Source organism: Citrus clementina, unplaced genomic scaffold (assembly GCF_000493195.1).
Source record: "Citrus clementina cultivar Clemenules unplaced genomic scaffold, Citrus_clementina_v1.0 scaffold_3, whole genome shotgun sequence".
Taxonomy (NCBI): domain Eukaryota; kingdom Viridiplantae; phylum Streptophyta; class Magnoliopsida; order Sapindales; family Rutaceae; genus Citrus; species Citrus x clementina.
Genome location: NW_006262339.1, coordinates 35,268,549 through 35,290,963, shown reverse-complemented (window position 1 = coordinate 35,290,963; position 22,415 = coordinate 35,268,549). Strand labels below are relative to the sequence as shown.

The following is a 22,415-nucleotide window of genomic DNA, read 5'->3' as shown; positions in this document are numbered from 1 at the left end:
GTAAGTTGTTTTTGTTCCATTTTCTTTGAATTACTCAAATTTGTAAACTCTCCACTTGGTTATTAAGTTATTTAATTGTTTACTCATTTAACAGGTATTATTGAATCATTCTTCACACACACACTATGACACATACTAGTGGGTTGTAAGTTAAAGTTTTATAGCATTTAGTTCTTTTGATTTATTAGGAATAGTATCTAAGGTAGTAGAAAGTGTATATTTCTAAAAAAAAAAATCAAAAAAAAAGAAGAAAAAATGTTTTTAATTTTGTTATATCTAGAAACCCGAGTAATTAAGTTCGTAGGGGTGTTTCAACATTTAGTGCCCTAAGGTCAACTGGTCTGGGAGTCACTGGTCTAACGCTCGCTACATGGGTAATAGATATATTGTTTGTTTATTAGAAACCCGAGTAATTAAGTCCGTAGGGGTGTTTCAACACCTAGTGCCCTAAGACCAACTGGTCTGGGAGTCACTGACCTAAAGCTCGCTACACGGGTTAGAAATGTAATATTTAAAAAAAAAGTGTGAATAATCTATTGCCTAAAGATATAATTTCTAATGAATTTTGGAACGAAAATGTTGTTTTTCTTTTAATGAAGCGCCATAAGTATTGTGTTAATTACTTGAGCACAAAAGAATGTTTGACGATATTCTGGATAATGAGTGAACATCAATGTGGTAAAGGAATTTGGGAGAGTTCATTTATTTGGTAATTTAGAGGATAGATGAACAACTATTAACTTGCATGTGAATTTTATAAATCTTAATTTAATATAACGCTTTAATTACTAGAGGGCTAGCAATAAGCTGGTTGGGGGGTGTGATTAGTATTAAAAATTATTTAATTATCAAGCGATAATATGTTATTTTATGCTTATGTTATAATTTATATTTGTGTTTATGTAATATATTATGAATTATTAATTATGTTTTAAATATATTTAATTTTGTGTATTTTTATGTGTTTATTAGGAAAAATATTAATTTCACGTACTTCGAGGCTCCAAACAAATAAACGGAGGTCAAATTTGGATTCCGGAGGTCCGAAAACCTTAAGATCAGTCAAGATTGGCTTAAAATTGAGCTTGTGTAAAAAAAATTGACTTTTTCTGTTGACCGAGCACTGATTGGATGATGAAATGAGCTTACAATAGATATGAGTGCATGAGATAGCTGGCAATCTTGACCAAATCTCAACCGTTCATGATTCAATGGCCATGATTGTGCCACGTGGCAATGGTTGGTGAAGCAAGTTGGAGGATCCGAATCTTTGTATTTGGGTCGACCCAATCCACCCATTAACCCGCCAAATCTCAACCGTTCTTTGGGCAAATCGGACGTGTCAAATGATGCCATGTGTGATGTTGACTTTTGAAGTTTGACCAGCCATTGGATCTTGATCTAAGGGTTGTGAGGAGCACATGCATGAAGCCTATGATGAACCGCAAAACACTGGATTATGAATTTATTTTTCTATAAATAGAGCCTCATTTTTATGTTTTAATCATCTCTCTACAACTCTCTTCTTCTCAAATTCTCTCCATCTCCTTGTAATCTTGATTTTCAGGTGTGTTTTTAATATTTTGTATAATTATTTTCATTAATAAAATTAGTTTTATTTCCAATTTTAGTTGTTTTTATTTCTTTTAATTATAAGTAATTCAATTTTACCACTTCTTTTTATTTTAATTATGCTTAACTAAATAATATTAGTTAGGGGAAGGTGAAACTCTTAGGAAATAAATATGATTTAATCAAATTCTATTTTTAATTTTATAAATTAAATTATTTTCTATTTAATTTTATACATGTTTTATATTTTGAAATTTTGATTTATTGTAGACAAACAAATGAATTTGGCACAATAAATTCATAAGATCTTAATATAAGGCATGGTGAAATGGTATTTTGACTTATTGTAGACAAATTAAATTTTGGCACAATAAATACTTAATCCATCATAAAATTAAAGGGAAAATAATAATAATTTGTATAATTAATCTTTTGGGTAATAAATCTAAAACAATTGGCAAAAAGAATTTATTAAGTTTTATTTATTTCTAAGAGTGGATCCATAACCCTAACTAGTTCAATTTCATAGTTTCATTTAAATTAAGTTGTTTATATTGAAGTTTTAATTTCAATTTTTAGATAAAATAAAATAAACTAATTAAATCTTTTCTCTGTGGATCGACCTCGGACTCACCGAGTTATAATACAACAAGACACTCTTATACTTGGGAGTTAAAATTTACTTTCAAGTTGTGTCAAGCTTTTAAGCTTTGTAAACACATAACCACGACTAAGACATTCCACAATTATCAACTATTCCCTCCCCCCAACCTGAAAAAGACATTGTCCTCAATGTTTTAAAAGGAAAGAGAAAGAGTGTGGAAGACATCACATGAACACTACAGCAGAAAATATTTACAAACAGAGAGTTAAATCTAAATTGCACTTCTTATTACTGCTACTATTACCGTTACCATCATTAGTCGACCAATTCAGTGCAACAGTCTGTGGATCTGGCTTTGGTGTATAAGCTTGTAAAAGATCAAGTAACTCATTAGCAGTAGAAGCAGAGATAAAGAGTTTTTTTTTACAGAATGTGGAACAAAATGATTCTTTATTGCATGGTTAATAAAAGTTAGCAAGCCGTCATAAAAATTATTAACATTTAACAAACTGATTGATTTTTGATGAATGTTCAAGTGGGCCCAAGATGCAAATGTAATTAGTGCCTTAAAAGTTGCAAGATCTCCTGGCAAGAAAATAAAAGCATCAGCATGATTCATCATTTCAGATATTCTCTCTAGCATACTTGATACCACTAATTCTTCTCCAATTGGTGGGCCAGACATGCACACTAGCGGTTTCATGGGTTTTGGGATAATGCCGAGTACTTGGCTTCCTCTGGTAAAAACAACTTCTGAGACAAGTCTTGATAACCCTCGTTCACCTCCTCCATATACAAGATGCAGTTTCCTCTCTGCTATGACACGACCAACATCTACAGCTGCCTAAACGAACTCTTTGTACTTTCCATAGTGAAACCCAGAAAGCACACAAATGTTTTTGAATTGTTTACTCGAAAATGCTGCCATTGGACTAATTTTTCAAAAACAAGTTGTGAGTGTTTGAAAAATGAGCTCATATTTAAAGATCTTGGTGACATAAATAACGAGAAACAGCTGTAAATGGGTTGGCAATATTTGTCAAATGACGAGTAAAGCTCGTGGCTCAATAATTCAAAAACAAACAGTAAAAAGAAAATAATGATTAAAAAAACAAACAGTAAAAAAAAAATTTATTAAATACAAAATTACACCGCTAAATGCAATAATGCAAATGATAAAATAACAGTAAAGTAAAATAATAGTGAAGTGAATGGATATTTACTGGTAGTTGTGATTGTGGCTCACATCTTCCGCTGGTTTTACGTCCAGTAACGGCTTGAACGCCCTCTATGGGTCGAGGATCGGCTTCCCATCCAGTTTTCTTATAAACTGGCAAACAGGGTCTTTTTGAGTCAGATTCCCAAGACTTAACTGTGCACTTTGTTTTTGGAATAATATCCACAAATTGTAAATCTCACGTTGCACAAATCCGTTTCGATGCGTCTCAAGAGATCGTAAGATATCATCCAACGATTCTTTACTCATGCCATCTTTAACAAATTTAATTTTATCTTCACGAGTATCAGAAACCATTCCTAAAGATTTACAATCCGGTCGTTTGCAACCAAGTCTTACACAGTTATGACATTTTGAGCCAAGTTGGTTAGCTCTCCTTTTCTTAGCAAACGTACTTTTACCAAAACTAGGCATGTAAGAAACAAATGGACTAGAAAACTCACCTGCTAATCGGACCTTTGCTTCAATTAACCAACGAATGTCAGAAGGAATGCCATTGATCATTAACAAACGCAGTCGTTCACAACGAGCTTTGTAAATTTCCTGAGGGCATTCTGAGGGAGAGAGGGAAAATGCTTATGGAGTTTATGTTGTATTTTTTCCATGTTTGATTTTGGGGTTTCAGTTATTGTGGGAAACTGAAGATACCGACTTAAGAAGTCACGGAGTACCGTTATCCGCCATTTATACGGGAAAATAAATCAAAACACACCAAAATCAAATCTGCAAAATCAAATCAAGCGTGAAAGTGAGCAAAAAGAAGGACACAATATAAAAGGAAAATGAACTTACATTCATCCTCTCATTGAGTTAACCTCAAGCTCCATTTGAAATTCATATATGCCACTCTCTACTGTTCTGAGTTGTCCTTCTAGATCCTCAACATAGGACACGAATTCTGGTGGTTGTAGATCCCAAAGTGGATGTGATTTACAGCTTTGTATCAGGCCTATTAAGTGAAATTTTATACGCAGAAATCTTTTAAGATGTGCGAACAAGAATTTTCTCATTGAGGTGCTCATGATGTAAAATGAAAATTGATGAGAGAATGTACAACTGTCAAACAAACACGCTTACACAAGAAAAACAATGTTAAAAAAAACTATGTACAGTGCATCAATCTAGAGAAAAAAAAATCAAACAATGAAACGGTAAAATAATAGTAAAACAAAACAAAAAAAATAAAATAAATCATTAAAGACTTAATCAAGAACTGGTGGGTCACCCAAATTAATTTCAGTGTCCTTGTCACGTGGGTGATGTTCCAGATATGGTTTTAATCTTTGACCATTAACTTTAAATGTGACACCGTTCTTTGGATTCTCAATTTCTATGGCCCCATATGAATATATATTTTTTACAACAAATGGGCCACTCCATTTTGACTTTAACTTTCCTGGAAATAAATAAAGACGAGAATTATAAAGCAACACTTTTTGACCAATCTCAAATATTTTTTGAAAAATTCTTTTATCATGAAATGCTTTTGTTCTTGCCTTAATAATTCTTGAATTTTCATATGCATCGTTCTTTAATTCCTCAAGTTCATTCAATTGCAATTTTCGCACATTACCAGCATCATCCAAATTTAAATTAAAAGCTTTAATAGCCCAAAGTGATTTATGTTCAAGTTCAACATGTAAATGACAAGGTTTACCATAAATTAACCGATAGGGTGACATTCCTAATGATGTTTTAAATGCAGTGTGGTAAGCCCAAAGTGCATCATTAAGTCTAAGAGACCAATCTTTTCGGTTTGGGTTAACCGTTTTTTCCAAAATTTATTTTATCTCCCTATTTGCTAATTCAACTTGATCATTTGTTTGAGGATGATAAGGGGTAGCAATTTTATGTGTAATTCTATATTTCTTCATTAAAGACTCAAATGACTTATTACAAAAATGCTTACCTCCATCACTGATAATGGCTCGAGGGATTCCAAATCGACTTAAAATGTTTTCTCTTAAAAATTTAATCACAGTTTTACTATCATTATTTCGACAAGAAATTGCTTCAATCCATTTTGAGACATAATCAACTGCAACTAATATATACACAAATCCAAAAGATGATGGAAATGGACCCATGAAATCAATTCCCCAATAGTTAAATATTTCAATTTCAAGTATGGGATTTAAGGGCATCATGTTTCTTTCTGTAATTGATCCCAATTTTTGACATTTTTCACAACTTTTACAGAATTCATATGTGTCTTTAAACATGGTAGGCCAATAAAATCCACACTGTAAAATTTTAGCAGTAGTTTTTCTTGAAGAAAAGTGACCACCACATGCTTCAGAATGACAAAAATTAATGACACTACTTACCTCATTATCAGGAATACATCGCCGAAAAATTTGATCTGGGCAATATTTGAACAAATAAGGATCATCCCAATAAAATTTCTTTACTTCAACAAAAAATTTCTTCTTCTCTTGAGCATTCCATTGCAAAGGCATTTTACCTGTAACAAGAAAATTAACAATATTAGCATACCATGGCATTGAAGTAACAGAAAATAAAAATTCATCAGGGAAAGAATCATTTATGGGTTTTATATCATTGCAGAATTCGGATGTGAGTCTTCATAGATGATCAACAACAACATTTTCAGCACCCATTTTATCTTTGATGGTAAGGTCAAATTCTTGTAGTAACAAAATCCAACGAATTAGTCTCGGTTTGGCATCCTGTTTACTCATCAAATATCTCACAGCAGCATGGTCAGTAAACACAACAGATTTAGAGCCAAGCAAATATGAACGGAATTTGTTTAATGCAAATACCACAGCAAGTAATTCTTTTTCAGTTGTAGAATAATTCATTTGAGCACTATCCAAAGTCTTACTCGCATAATAAATCACAATAGGCTTACCATCTCTTCTTTGTCCTAAAACAGCACCAACAGCAAAATCACTTATATCACACATTAATTCAAATGGCAAAGACCAATAAGGAGATTGCATAATAGGTGCAGATGTTAAAAGACAAATTATTTTTTCAAAAGATTTTTGGCAATCATCATTCCATTCAAACGGTGAATCTTTTAATAAGAGGTTACAAAGTGGTTTAGATATGGCATTAAAGTTTTTTATAAACCTCCTATAAAATCCTGCATGTCCTAAAAAGGATCGCACATCTCTAACTGTTTTTGGTTGTGGCAATTTAGATATGACTTCGATTTTTGCTTTGTCAACTTCAATTCCTTTAATAGAAACAACATGACCCAAAACAATTTCAGAAGCAACCATGTAGTGACATTTTTTCCAATTCAACACGAGTTCTTTTTCAATACATCTTTTTAAAACTTTCTCCAAATTATCAAGGCAATCATCAAAAGAATTCCCAAACACAGTCAAATCATCCATAAAGACCTCTAAACAATGTTCAACCATATCACAAAAAATGCTTGACATACATCTTTGAAATGTTGCAGGAGCATTACAAAGCCCGAATGGCATTCTTTTAAATGCAAATGTTCCAAAAGGACATGTGAATGTGGTCTTTTCTTGGTCCTCAAGTGCTATAGGAATTTGATAATAACCTGAATATCCATCTAAAAAATAGTAGTAGGGATGTCCTGCTACTCTTTCTAAGATTTGGTCAAGGAATGGTAATGGAAAATGATCTTTTCTAGTGGCTTCATTTAATTTTCTATAATCAATGCACATGCGCCAACTAGATGTAATCGTGTTGGAATTAATTCACCTTTTTCATTTTTAACAACAGTGATTCCAGATTTTTTAGGCACTACTTGTGTAGGACTTACCCACTTACTATCAGAAATAGGGTAGATAATTCCCATATCAAGTAATTTAAGGACTTCTGTTTTGACTACCTCTTTCATGTGTGGGTTTAATCTTCTTTGAGGTTGTTGGCATATTTTAGCATTTTCTTCCAAATTAATTCTATGTGTGCAGATTAAGGGATTAATGCCTTTAATGTCATTTAAAGTCCATCCTATTGCATTTTTATGCTTTTTAAGACCAGTAAGTAACTTACCTTCTTGGTTGCTTGTTAAAGTAGAAGAAATCACAACAGGATAAGTTTGTTCTTCTCCAAGAAAAGCATATTTCAATCCTTCAGACAAAGGTTTCAATTCCATTTTAGGCGCTTTTTGTTGTTCTGTCTTTTCAATACTTCCAAGCTCCTCAAATTTTGGCTCGTCATAATAATTTTGTTAAGTCTGCACAGAATCAAGCAACAAATTTATATTAGAAATATCAAGTTCAAATTGCTTATTTGACTCAATTGAATTAACTAAACAAACATTAGAAAGTTCAGAAAAATCCCCTTTTTGAATATTTTCCTTGATACAAGATTCAAACAATTCCTTTTGTTCATCAGTATCATCTTCATTCTCATTTTCATCATTAGGTTGCCTGCACATGTTGAAAACATTCAATTCCAAAGTCATATTCCCAATTGATTAAACAATTAATCAAAGCATTAACAGTTGCTAAAATTGGTCGACCTAAAATTACAGGAATTGGTTTGTAATTATTCACAATAGGTTCAGTTTCCAAGACAATAAAATCCACAGGATAAATAAATTTATCAACTTGTACTAAAACATCTTCCACTATTCCTTTTGGTACTTTAACTGATCTATCGGCAAGCAAAAGTGTAGTTGAAGTTGATTTTAACTCACCAAGATTAAGTTGAAGATAAACTGAATATGGAAGCAAATTAACACTAGCACCAAGATCTAGTAAAGCATGCTCAATTTTGTGGTTACCAATAATACAAGAAATGGTAGGACAACCAGGATCTTTATATTTCAACTTATTATTAGTAGACAGAATTGTACTTACCTGTTCGGCTATGAAAGCACTCTTTCTTACCTTCAGTTTCCTCTTAACAGTGCACAAGTCTTTTAAAAATTTGGCATATGAAGGAATCTGCTTGATTGCATCTAATAGAGGAATGTTAACTTTCACTTGCTTAAAGATTTCATAAATTTCAGAAGAGTGGTTTGATTTCTTTGGTTTATTCAATGCATGCGGAAATGGTGGTTCAGGTGGAACACTAGTTATTTCTTCACTAGGTGTAAGTTCATTCAGTTCTTCCTTACCCTTTGAATTTTCATCATTTTCATAAGGTTCAGGCATAGGTCTATCAACAACCTTACCACTACGAAGAGTTATAACTGACTTGACTTGGTCTGTGGGTGGATTTTGTTGAATTTTAGGATTTGGTTGTGGTTGGGCTGGAAATTTTCCTTTTTCTTGAATGGTGAGTGCAGAAGCAATTTTAGCAAGAGTATCTTTCAAATCAGAAAAAGTTTGTGCATTTTGATTGTTAATAGCATCTTGCTTTCTGATGAATGAATGCATTGTGTCTTCTAGATTTTTCCAGGGTGGTGGAACATATGGTGCATAAGGTTGAGGATTTTGAAAATTTTGTGGAGGTGGTGCTTGTGAAGATTGTGCATTATTATTATTCCTCCAACAGAAATTCAGATGATTTCTCCAACCAGGATTATAAGTCTGTGAATATGGGTTTGGTTTATTGAAAGTGTTAATGACATTAGCTTGATCATTTAGACATTCTTTAAGTGCAGGCAAAGTGGGACACTCTTGAGTGAAATGATCATTCGAATTACATATGTTACATGCAATTTCTTGAATAGATTTTACTTGATCACTCTCTTTATGCTCCAAAGCTTCAACTTTCCTAACTAGGGATGCAAATTTTACTTGTAAATCATGATCTTCCCTAAGGTTATGGATTCCTCCACTAGATGGAGATGATTGTTGCTTATTTGTCAATTCAAAAGTTCCAACAGTATCCCAATGTTGTGCATTTTCAGCTAATTGGTCAAGGTAATCTAGTGCATCTTCAGGATTTTTATCCCTAAATTCACCATTACACATCATTTCAACAACCTGTCTACTTTGGGGTATTAAGCCCTCATAGAAGTAAGTGACCAATCGCCAAGTTTCAAAACCATGATGTGGGCATATGTTAAGCAACTCTTTAAACCTATCCCAACATTGGTATAATGTTTCTCCATTTTTTTGAGTGAAAGAAGTGATTTGCCTTTTAAAAGAATTTGTTCTATGAGGTGGAAATAATTTTTTCAAAAACTGTTCTTGCATGTTATTCCAAGTTCTTACTGATCCAGATCTAAGGTTTTGTAGCCAAGTTTTAGCTTTATCTTTTAATGAAAAAGGAAAAAGCTTTAATCTAATTATGTTCATGCTACAATTTTGGTCTGTGTATGTATTACAAACTTCCTCAAAATCTCTTAGATGCAAGTACGGATTCTCAGATTCTAAACCATGAAATGTTGGTAAAAGTTGGATAATACCTTGTTTAAAGTTGAATCTAGATGCTTATGGAGGAAATACTATACACGACGGTGCTCCGGTTCTGGTTGGATTCATGTAGTCTCTCAGAGTTCTTGGTTGATTCTGATCATGCCCATGTTGAGATTGGTTGTCTCCCTGGTCAATTTGAGGGTTAAGTTCGCCCAAAACGTTTTCGCCTTGATTCTCATCCATGATTGGTGGTGGAGATTGAGATCTACAAATTAACCTGCCACTTGAAGATCGAGACCAACGTCTCATGCAATGGTTATGTTATAAAGATAATATTTACACAAATTGATAACAAAATAAAATAAAAAAATAAAAAAGCAAATAATATAAGTGTACAAAAGAAAATTAAATCAATTTTGGTGGTTGAACCCACCAATTAACAATAAATTAAGTAAAAAAATAACTGCAAAAGAAAAAAAAGAAAAAGAAAAAAATGGTGGTTGAACCCACCAATAAAAAAAATACAAAATTAAATAAATTCTAAAAATTAAATAACTGAAAATAAAAGTTAAGAGTTAGTAGTTAGTTTGGTGGTTAAACCCACCAATAAAGCAAAAATAAATAAATACGAAATTAAATAAATGCAGAAAATTAAATAACTGAAATTAAATAAAAGTTAGGAGTTAACAGTTAGTAAGTTAAGAGTTAGTAATTAGAGTTAGTAGTTAAAGTTAGTTATGTCCAACATAAGTCCAAAATATGTCCAAAGTATATTCAAGTCTTGATTATTTTGAGGAATTTCGTCTAGGGATTTTATTGCAAATTATTTTTAATTTTATGGTGAAACTGTAATTTTTAGAAGTTTAGAATTAGCAATTTGGGATGAAAGTGAAACAGTTGAAAGATGTCGGGGTCCGAACATAATTACCAGAAGATTGGGCTAGAAACGGAAATTGTTGGGGTGAAACAAGAATTATGAAAGATATGGGGACAAAAGAGAATTTAAGAAAAGGAAAAGGGGGCAAACGAAATTTTACATATAAGAGAAAAATAAAATACAGAAAAACAAACCAAAAAAAAAAAACTTTTCCCCGGCAACGGCGCCAAAAACTTGACACAACTTAAAAGTAAATTTTAACTCCCAAGTATATGAGTGTCTTGTTGTATTATAACTCGGTGAGTTCGAGGTCGATCCACAGAGAAAAGATTTAATTAGTTTATTTTATTTTATCTAAAAATTAAAATTAAAACTTGAATATAAACAACTTAATTTAAATGAAACTATGGAATTGAACTAGTTAGGGTTATGGGATCCACTCTTAGAAATAAATAAAACTTAATAAATTCTTTTTGCCAATTTGTTTTAGATTTATTACCCAAAAGATTAATTATAAAAATTATTATTATTTTCCCTTTAAATTTATGATGGATTAAGTATTTATTGTGCCAAAATTTAATTTGTCTACAATAAGTCAAAATACCATTTCACCATGCCTTATATTAAGATCTTAAGAATTTATTTTGCCAAATTCATTTGTTTGTCTACAATAAATCAAATTTTCAAAATATAAAACATGTATAAAATTAAATAGAAAATAATTTAATTTATAAAATAAAAAATAGAATTTGATTAAATCATATTTATTTCTTAAGAGTTTCACCTTCCCCTAACTAATATTATTTAGTTAAGCATAATTAAAATAAAAAGAACTAGTAAAATTGAATTACTTATAATTAAAAGAAATAAAAACAACTAAAATTGGAAATAAAACTAATTTTATTAATGAAAATAATTATACAAAATATTAAAAACACACCTGGAAATCAAGATTTCAAGGAGATGGAGAGAATTTGAGGAGAAGAGAGTTGTAGAGAGATGATTAAAACATAAAAATGAGGCTCTATTTATAGAAAAATAAATTCATAATCCAGTACTTTGCGGTTCATCATAGGTTTCATGCATGTGCTCCTCACAACCCTTAGATCAAGATCCAATGGCTGTCAAACTTCAAAAGTCAACATCACACATGGCATCATTTGACTCGTCCGATTTGCCCAAAGAACGGTTGAGATTTGGCGGGTTAATGGGTGGATCGGGTCGACCCGAATACAAAGATTCGGATCCTCCAACTTGCTTCACCAATCATTGCCACGTGGCAAAATCATGGCCATTGAATCATGAACGGTTGAGATTTGGTCAAGATTGCCAACTATCCCATGCACTCATATCTATTGTAAGCTCATTTCATCATCCAATCAGTGCTCGGTCAACAGAAAAAGTCAATTTTTTTTACACAAGCCCAATTTTAAGCCGATCTTGACTGATCTTAAGGTTTTCGGACCCCCGGAATCCAAATTTGACCTCCGTTTATCTGTTTGGAGCCTCGAAGTAGGTGAAATTAATATTTTTCCTAATAAACACATAAAAATACACAAAATTAAATATATTTAAAACATAATTAATAATTCATAATATATTACATAAACACAAATATAAATTATAACATAAGCATAAAATAACATATTATCGCTTGATAATTAAACAATGTTTAATACTAATCACCTTGGGAGTCAGCATTAGATATTGACGAATGAATTTATCCTAATCTAGTTCGTGTCTTTTACTCAAATATGGAAATTTCTGCAAATAGACTAAATAGGAAATCACCTATGTAGGAGGTGTCCCCATAAAATTCAATGTTGAGGATCTGAACAACATTCTAAGAACTCCGAATTATGGCCACCAAATTTGTACATCTAAAAAAGTCTTCTCATTTGCCGATTTTGTTCATCATCGTGGTGTTAGAAATATCTATAAGCATCGAGACCTTATAAATGATATTTGTGCTCTCTGATTTCGGTTACAACTGTTACCTTTGCAAGTTAGGATTCTTCACACTATTCTACATCATATTTTCAGTCCTAAGAAGGGACATTCAGATGAAGTGATAAGGTTGGATGTCGGGCTACTAGATAGTCTTCTTGAGAGGCGACTTATTAACTTAGGTTATGTTATTTTGAGGCATATGTTAGCACTCCTGGAGTTAATAATTGGTTGCTTCCATATGGTAATATTATTTCTAAGATACTACGACATTTCTGAGTACCCCTTCGAAATTCGATTTATGTGGAGACCAAGAGGATCGGTGATGAAGCTATAATGGGTATAGGATTTTATTGGAAGAATAGGGAGTAGATTAAGACACAGACGTCTAAAAACCAAGGCACCTTTGTAGCTCTGGAAAATGATTGCATGCTTAACGATATTTATCCTCTTGATTAGTATTGGATATAAATTCAAATGCTATTGGTGTCAATGTACAAGCGTGCACAACAAGTAATATAATGATGAGTATTCAAGATCGTCTCTGCAAGAATTGATGTTATCAGACTTGCTATAGCAATCTTAACAGTGCAGATTTTGTTTTAAATTAAAATAAAATAATTAATGAAACTAATATACTAATTAAAATAAAAACATAATTAATAAAATGCAACAAAGTAAATTATCACGTCAAACTCAAAGATAAAACCAATGGGAATATAGAGTAGTTGAGTGAATAAACTTTTTTAATGATTTTAACTATTTTCCTAATGTTTGGCTCGGTACTTACAACATCTGCTACAGCATTGGGCAGAATCCTTATGTGTCCTCAGCTGTCGAATGTTGGATATCTTATATCTATATGCAACGTAACAGTGATAAGTTGTTATGCCAACATAAGATATAGTATCACACGTTTAGGTTCTATTTATCCTACAAGGTGAATCCCTATATCTAGTTCATCACTAATTTTAGATTAAGCATGACCCTTTTGGACTCAAGTTGAACTCAATCTAGGAAACCCAATCTAAAACTAAGTATTGCTCTAATATGTTCTATTAAGATAGGCCCTTTTGTGGCTCTTTCTTAGCTAGTATCATTAAATGGGTGATCAACCGAAATAATGAATAGAAATAATACTATCAAAATAAAATGCTATAGCAAACATGCAGCAACACATATATTCAGTCAATAAGCCATCAAGATTGTTTATCACTCAACCACAAATAAATTTAATTCATGGTTTGCAAAAGAAAAATAAAGAACAAAGTTTCAGCCATCAAACACATCCTCAAGACTAAAAAGTAAACAAGAAAACAAGAAAACAAGAGAAGAATAAGAAGGACTGAGTTTTCAATTGATTTCTGTAAATTCTCCTCTTGTGTTGCCCTCAATCACTCTCTTAAATTTTGTTTTTCTTGTGTTTCTTTGTGGTTTTTTCTTTGGATGACGTCTCCCCCTTTTCCTTATAATGTGTGCTCCTTTTATAGTTGAAAATTAGGGTAAACGAAAGCCTAGGTCGTGTATCTTCTAGATTAAAAAACTGTCGATCGTAATATTCTGTAAAATTTTCTCTGTCACTGTTCCAGGATTGCTGCAACGAAGGTTGCAGCAACGATGCTACAGTAACTGCATTGTTTCAGATTTGTTTCAATTATTCTATAGCCAAGTTCTTTTTCATCTTTTGTAAGCCTATTGCAGCAACATTTATTCCTTGAAATTTGAGCTTCCAATTACTTACAATTATGCACACAATCTAAGCACACAAAATTGTTTTAAAACAACGCAATTTATTAAAAATAAACCAAAATATTTATTCATGTAAAATAAAACTAAAATGCAATAAAAACATGTCATTTACTCTCAAAGTAATCTTGATTTAAGTCTAAAAGTGTCATGATAACTCTCATTTCATAGAGTTATCAATCAGCCACCTGATTTTAGGCTAGGAGCTAGATCTCCACCTCCACATCAAGGATCTGTATCACAACCTCCAACAAAATCCGATTATGAGGAGCATGATATAGATATTGAACAGCCCCCAGCTCCAAAGGATCCACCAGCTTTGTATGACCTCATGCAGAAATTAGTTGGAGATGTTCAAAGTCTTTCCGAGCAGCATCAGCAACTTCAAGCCCGGTTTGTTACATTTCAGCTTCAGTAGTAGCAGATTCTTGATCAGCAGCAGCACATTCTGGATGGTTAACTGCGTATCTTCACAACTCTTGAGATTCCACCCTCCTTATCTTCATCTCCTCCTCAGCAGTAGTTTCTTATTTGTTTTTGTGTTTTGATTTTCCACAAAATTCTCACATTATATGTTTTATGTGTGATGGATAATTTTTGAATGCTTGTGATGTATGTGTGGATTATTATGGTTATTTTGGAATTGATTTTACTATGATCTTGGCTTGGTTGTAGGTGTTTTGATTTCTTAGGTATAATTATTGCTAATGATTTTTTAGGAGATGTTTGATGTTAGGGGGAGGTTCTGCCGAAATTTTCACTTGCAAGGGAATGATAAGTCTTTATTTTATGGTCACCATTTACTTTCGTTTTTGATGATGAAGAGCGAAAAGTTTGCATATTGTGTTTGTGTGTATATTTTAAATTATTATTATTTTTTAAAATTTTGAAAACAAGGGGAGCTTACATTTAAAGGGAGCTTATATTTAGGGGGAGCTAACATATTTCTTATCTCTTCTTACATGCAAAGTTTGTCATCATAAAAAAAAGGAGAGATTGTTGAAATAAATAATCCTATAATATTGAATTTGATGATAACAAACCTTATATGTTTTCAATTAAACATGTTGGAGCTATTAATATTAAACGAACTGTTAATAATGAGCAAAATCAATTGAGAAGAAGTAAAAGAATAAAGACTATAAAATGCTTTGGACAAGATTTTATAGTCTATTTAGTTTAAGGGATAAGAGACTCACAATCTAAACAGATCATGATCACACCTACTATGGAGTCTAATCCACTCATCTATGAAGTGGTAATGAAGTCTCAAGATGTTGCCTTTTGGAAAGAGGCTATTAATGATGAAATGGACTCTATTATGAGTAATAAGACTTGAAAATTAGTTGATTTACCACATGGCTCTAATCCTATAGGTTGTAAATGAATTTTAAAAAAGAAGAAGAAAGTTGATGGAACAATTGAAAGATTTAATGCAAAATTAGTAGCTAAAGGCTTTACACAAAAGAAGGTCTTGATTATTTCGATACTTATGCACATGTTGCGAGAATTGCTACTATTAGAGTCTTGATTACTTTGGCTTCAATTTACCATTTTGAATTCCATTAAATGAATGTAAAAACAACTTTTCTTAAAAGGAGAATTAGATGAGAAAATTTACATGAAAAAACCAGAAGGGTTTGTTATGCTAGGATAAGAACATAAAGTTTGTAAACTAATCAAGTCTTTATATGGTCTCAAACAAGCTCCAAAGTAGTGCTATAAAAAGTTTGACAAAGTGATTGTTTCAAATGGATTTAATATTCATGAATATGATAAATGTGTATAGAGCACATTCAATAGAAATAAATGTGTGATTATTTGTTTATATTTAGATGGCATGTTAATTTTTTATATTGATAGTGAGAGCATTAAACTCACTAAATCATTATTGTCATCTAATTTTGATAAGAAAGACATAGGGCTTGCTAATGTTATTTTGGGGATTAAAATTATCAAAAATGAGAATGGCATAATATTGACCCAAGCACATTAAATTGAGAAAATTTTAAAGAAATTCAATTATTATGATTGTAATCGTATGTCAACATCTTTTGATTCAAAAATAAAATTGTACTCTAACGCTAGCAGAGCAGTATCCCAATTAGAATATGCACGTGTTATTGGGTGTCTTATGTATATGATAACTTGTACTAGGCCTGACATTGCTTTTGCTATTGGAAATCTGAGTAGATATACTAGTAATCCAAGCCAAGCACACTGGTAAGTAGTGTACGAAATTCTAAAATATTTAAAAATACAATGGATTATGGTATATATTACACTAGATATCCTTCAGTTTTGGAAGGATCTTCAGATGCTATTTGGATTATTGATCAAGATGATCATACATCCACAAGTGGATTTTTAATCTTGGTGGAGGAGCTATTTCATGGGGCTCAAAGAAGCAAACGTGTATAGTAGCCTCCACCATGGCTGCAGAATTTATAGCTTTGGTTTCATGTTGCAAGGAAGCTGAATGGTTAAGGAATTTACTTATAGAAATTCTTATTTGCCTCAAATTAATGCCTCATGTGTCCATTCATTGTGATAGTAAAGCAACTTTGTCAAGGGCATACAGTCGAATTTATAATGGAAAGTTTAGGCATTTTGGTCTAAGGCATAGTTATGTGAGACAATTGTTTACAAATGGAGTAATCACAATTGACTTGGTGAAATTATGCCAAAATTTGGCAGACCCCTTAACTAAAGGTCTTGCAAGGGATATTATATTAAAAACTTCTAAGGGGATGAGACTAAAGCCAGCATCATCTTATCACTAATGATGGAAACTTAACCCAACACTTGAAATATCAAGATCTTCGGTTCAATGAGCAAAAGTACATATGTTGTGATAATAAGCACAAAAATATTTGAAGATGCATCCCAAAGGTCATCTTGATACCTGAAACATATGAGAAATGTTAAGCTACTTAGCTTTTAATAGATTTATAAATGTTTTAGTTATAGGGATATTCTAAATAAGTCTACCTATGTGAGTGCAGGAGGTGGTACCGCTTCCTATGTAACTAGACTGGTTACTAAAGCGCTTATGAAAATAAGATATAGAGACAGGGCCAATTCACGTGTCGGTTAACGAATACTTGAGAATTTGAAAACTTATGTGTGAGATATGTTTGGTTAGTCGAATAAGGTCACTGGTTCAAAGCTTATCTACCATGCCAGCTTGATTAACTTTGATGTGTTGTCGCTAAGTGAAGGTTCAAGTCCAAAAGACACATTCCTTCATCCATATATAAGTTTTCCAAGCATGTGTAAGATAATTTTTCAAACTTCATTTATTTTGAAAATGGTGGGGTATTGTTGGAAATTTTTTAAAAATAAATGGTGTCTTATTGTAAATATATGTTTAATTAATTGTGCCTTATAGAAAAGTATCTTCTCACTTAGGGATATAACTTTTCATGGTGACAGTTTACTTGGAGATGCATCATTTCATGGTGACATTTCATTTGAAATGGTGATGGTTCAATTTGGACCATTGATTAAAATTAAATCTCGATCCAATGGCCATGAATGGAGGGGTATCATGAAAGATGACAATCCAAATGAAAATGCACAAATATTTTTATAAATAGAGGTCATGTTTAAGCCATTTAGACATGAAAATAATGATCCTACACCACTCTTTTCTTGACCCTCTTTTCTAGAACGAATTTCAACATAAAACTCTTATTTTTGTGCATTAAAAAATCCAATATACTATTTTCTACAGGAACAAAATATTGTTTCTTCGCAGGCTTGCAATATTCAAGAGTATTCTAGTTTGCTTTCGTCGATACACAACGCAAGCAAACAAACATGTGCTTCATTGTATCCTGGAGGCGCATTTGCTTAATCCATGTGTATCACTCAACTGACGGGGGCAAATAATGTCTTAAGAAAAGTGATATTTGTAATATGCCTTGAAGTACACATTATTTTTTGCAATTTACCTATTACTATTATTTTCTTCCTATATACAGAGTTGTAAACACAATACTTTACACAATAAAATTCCGCCACTATTATTGTAATTCTCTACATTTGTCATTCCCCATAAGTACATACCACCAACATATTTTCTAGAACTAGTGACAAACAGGCCCGAGGCACTTATTGGAAACTGTGACACTTCCTCAAGATAAGAAAATACTTGTACAAACTATTTAGCAAAATAAGATAATTATCCCCGGTTACTCCCTCATTTTGCAGGTATGCTTGGGCTTCTTACAGAAAGTGGGCAATAGGAAAGCAAAGAATTCAAAGTACTTTTCGAATAACTAGGTTGCATGCAACTTTTGGATACAGACAATTGAAATATTTGCTCATTCAAAGAAAGTGTTAAGCAAAAAATTCTCATGTTAAAACTTTCTTCAAGAGATTAAGAATATTAGCGATAATAATTCACATAATCCCTTTAAATCCTCTACTAAAGACATCGAAGTATAAGTTTGGTTGTTTATTTAGTTCAATCAGGGCCAAGATAATTATTCATATAACACTAAAATTATATGAAAACAAGATAAAAAACTAGGGAAATTATCATACGTACACCCTTTGTTTGCTCTGCTATAAAAAATACTAAAAACATTTGAGGGTGTATCAGTCATCTGCCCTTAGATGACAAAATATATAACCCAACCACCATTCCGTCAACTCCCATTTACAAGTGCTGACGTCATAAGAGTAATATGGTCTTTTAAGATAGAAGAAGTTGTAGGAAAAAATGACATGTCAGCCATTTACCAAACGACAACATCATTTCATTAGATGACGTGTCGTTTCATCTTTGCAAAACAATGTTGTTTCATTTATGTAAAATGATGTCATTTCAGAAAAAAAGGATTGAACGACGACGTTTCACTTGGGCGCATAAAAAAACTTTATTACAGCCATTCACCAATATGTTTCTTCATCGAGAGAAAGCTTGCATGCATATCAGACACTCCCACCTATTTCTATTCCTCTTTTCTCAAATACGGTTAATAGTTAACCATTAAACAAGTGTTGCTGACATTCTTGGAGCTTGAATTAGAGTTTGAATCACAGCGTTAGCTAATAACACTTAAAGACAGCAAGTGAAAGATCAGTTTGTTGGGTATATTCATATGTCATACTAGTTTCACACAATATATCTATTACTTAATCAATAAATGTAAGAACTTATAAGAAATTATTTGAATTTGTGTTAATTTAATTAATGTTACAAACCCTAGATTATAGAAACTAATGAACTGGTTAGGAACGTTTTGTATGTTCATTGAAGTTCTTTTTGCTGTCATTTTGTGTTTATTTCCTATTTTGTTTTTGAAAAAGCTTGAGTTTGGATTTAATTAGTTTTTGCTTTGTTGTATTTATTATGACAGCACACGTCTCTAATAGAGTTAATCAAAGGAGAAAAAACAGTATGTAGGTTTGAGTTACCCTTAAATTTGTTCTGTTGATAGAATAAGGGATGAAGCATTGAAGATAACAGAAGTACATGACTTGAACGAAGTTGGAAAAATCTTGTTAACTGTTATGAATCCAGATAAGAAAGTCAAGGTTGTGTTGGATCCTGATTTTGGGTTAAAATGCTTATTTGTGATACATAACTCAATGGGTTTAACTACATTTGAAGCTGAAATGGCGCTAGTGTTATACCCTCAATATGCAGATGCTCTATTACTGCAATTGTTGATGTTTAATTTAGGAATACATCTACCTTCAGAAGTTATAACTACATTGAATGATCAGTTTAATAGAGCAGTGCATCAAAGTACTCTAAAGGTTAGACATCAAGTTGAAGATGAAAATGACTTGTTATCAAATTGGTCAGGCAAGAGATTAGACAGTGATGATGATGAGGATAATGGTGAAGTACCTATTATGCCTGTTGAAGATGATTTTTTATTAGAGTGGACAGACACATGGATTGGCAGTGATGATAATGATGGCGAATAGCCTGATTTGTATCCACCACCTACTGTGTATGTTGATGATATTGTGCCTGTAGAGGACAGTGTTGACAGTGATGGCAGTGAGGGAAACCAATGTGATAGTGATAGTAATACTGATTTTTTACTAGATTATGATACTAATTAGTGTTCAAATGGTTGTTAATTCATCAGATAAAGACATAAATTTAGGCAATGTGCAGTTTAGAAACTATTTAGAGAAGCATGAGATAAATTAGATGTTGATGGGGTACATAGACTCAAAGTAGGTGATGGTTAGGAAAGGGTTTAATATTAATATTAAATGCAGTGAATTGAGGAGATATTATACAACTTATAAAGAGCCTTGTTGTCCATGATTTGTTAATGGTACAAGACTGAATGATAGAAATGGTTTTTAGTTGCTAGGATACCACAAAAAGAATGAGTGCAAGCTTACTAAGAAATCTGTGAAGGTGACTTCTATATTGATTGCTGAAATGATAAAAGGAAATGTTACTATTGATCATAATGTATAGATTGAAGATTGAGAAGCTAACAATGTATAGTGCTAGAGAAAAAGTAGGGATTTTGGTGTATAGTGATCATTCTGAGGGCTATGAGAAGCTATTTTAGTATGTTGCCATTCATTAGGTTGATCTAGGAGCTATTTACAAGGTGTTATGCGATGCAGTGAGTTATTGCGAGAAATGTTTATTTCAGAGATTCTTTATTGCATTTCCTGCATAAAAAAAATAATTTCCTCAATAATTGCAGACCCTTTATTAGAATTGATGGATTCCACTTGAAGGGGAAATATAGTGTAGTACTATTGGCTGCTATTGCTGTAGATGCTAACAAAAGGATTGTCTCATTGGCTATGTGTGTGTGAAATTGAAAATACTAAAACATGGATTTGGTTTCTTGAACATTTGCACATTTATTTAGATGATAGAAGACATGTCACATTCATTAGTAATAGGCAAAAAGGGTTGTTGAATGCAATACCAAAGACATGGCCTTCTGCCTATCATAGGGCATGTTGTAGGCATGGGTATGCTAAATATGCCAAAGACCATGCTGGTGCCAAGTTTCCGAATCATTTTTGGATAGCAGCTAAGAGCAGTAACAAGCACAATTTTGATAAGGCAATGGCATTGATTAAAGAAGAAACGATAGAAGCTTGTAATTGGCTAGAAATAGAATTACAAGGATACATTTGGTCTATGCATGTATATGACAAAAACTGTAAAGTAGAGAGAACTGATAATAATACATTCAAGTGCTTCAACAATTGGATCTTGCCTATAGAGATAGGCCAATGCTATTAATAGTTAAGGAGATTAGGTGTAGACTTATAAAAATATTTACAAAGAGAAGAAATCAAGCAAATGTTTGGCCAAAAATTGTTACGTGCATGCTGATAACTGATAGTATTTCACATCTAAGGATATATGCAAATCAGTAGTATCACAAAAGGTTACATGCAAATTAGCAGTATGCAAATGCTTAACTTTACCAGTTATATTTTTTATAATTCTCAGCTGCAAATGCTTCAAGCCAGCTAGCAAATCTTTCAAGCCAGCCATCTCAATGGAGAGTACAAGCAAGTGGTCCAAGCGAGGGCTCCAATGTTAGATCAAAGAAAAGAAAAAATAAAAGTACTACTGCAGTTTTTAAAACAACCAGAAAAAGAGGTTGAGTTTCGTTAAATTTTTTTAATAGTTCAAAGTTCATAATCCATGAATAGGAGTTTGATTTATTTTATCTTTTGTAATCTATAAAGGAAAACGAATGTCAACCTATCCCAAGTTAACCAATCCTATAATCCATCACAATCGTCGACTGTAACATATGCTTTGAAATGAGTTTGATGCTCAATTTGTTGGGAACATGTCATCAATTTCAATTTCCTAAAATCTTATGTTGTTATTTATTTCATGAGCTAACCATGTTTTGGGTTTTTATTAGACAGTAATTTTAAGTCGATATGTTATTTGCATGGTTTGGACGTTAATTGATTACACTATCACTATTTTGATTGATGATTGTTATTGTTAATGATATATTTTGTTGGTAACATTCTATGAAGTTCATTACTGTTGAAACTTCATTATGAAATACTAACTAGGCAAACCCAAGAGGGGGGGTGAATTGGGATATTAAAAATTGTTTAATTCTAAAGCAAAACTCAATGCAAATCCAACACAAATTTAAAGCATTAACAGATAAATCAATCACAATCTAAAAA

At 32.2% G+C, this 22,415-nt stretch overlaps 1 non-coding gene and 1 pseudogene across 1 annotated transcript; one reads left to right on the top strand and one right to left on the bottom strand.

Annotated features, from left to right (window-relative positions):
* Positions 1-3,464: 3,464 nt before the first annotated feature.
* LOC112099913 lies at positions 3,465-8,749 on the bottom strand (annotated as a pseudogene).
* Positions 8,750-9,359: 610 nt separating this feature from the next.
* On the top strand, positions 9,360-9,468 carry LOC112100460. The gene has a single exon (XR_002906832.1). It is a non-coding gene; the product is annotated as a small nucleolar RNA R71 (small nucleolar RNA).
* Positions 9,469-22,415: the final 12,947 nt, after the last annotated feature.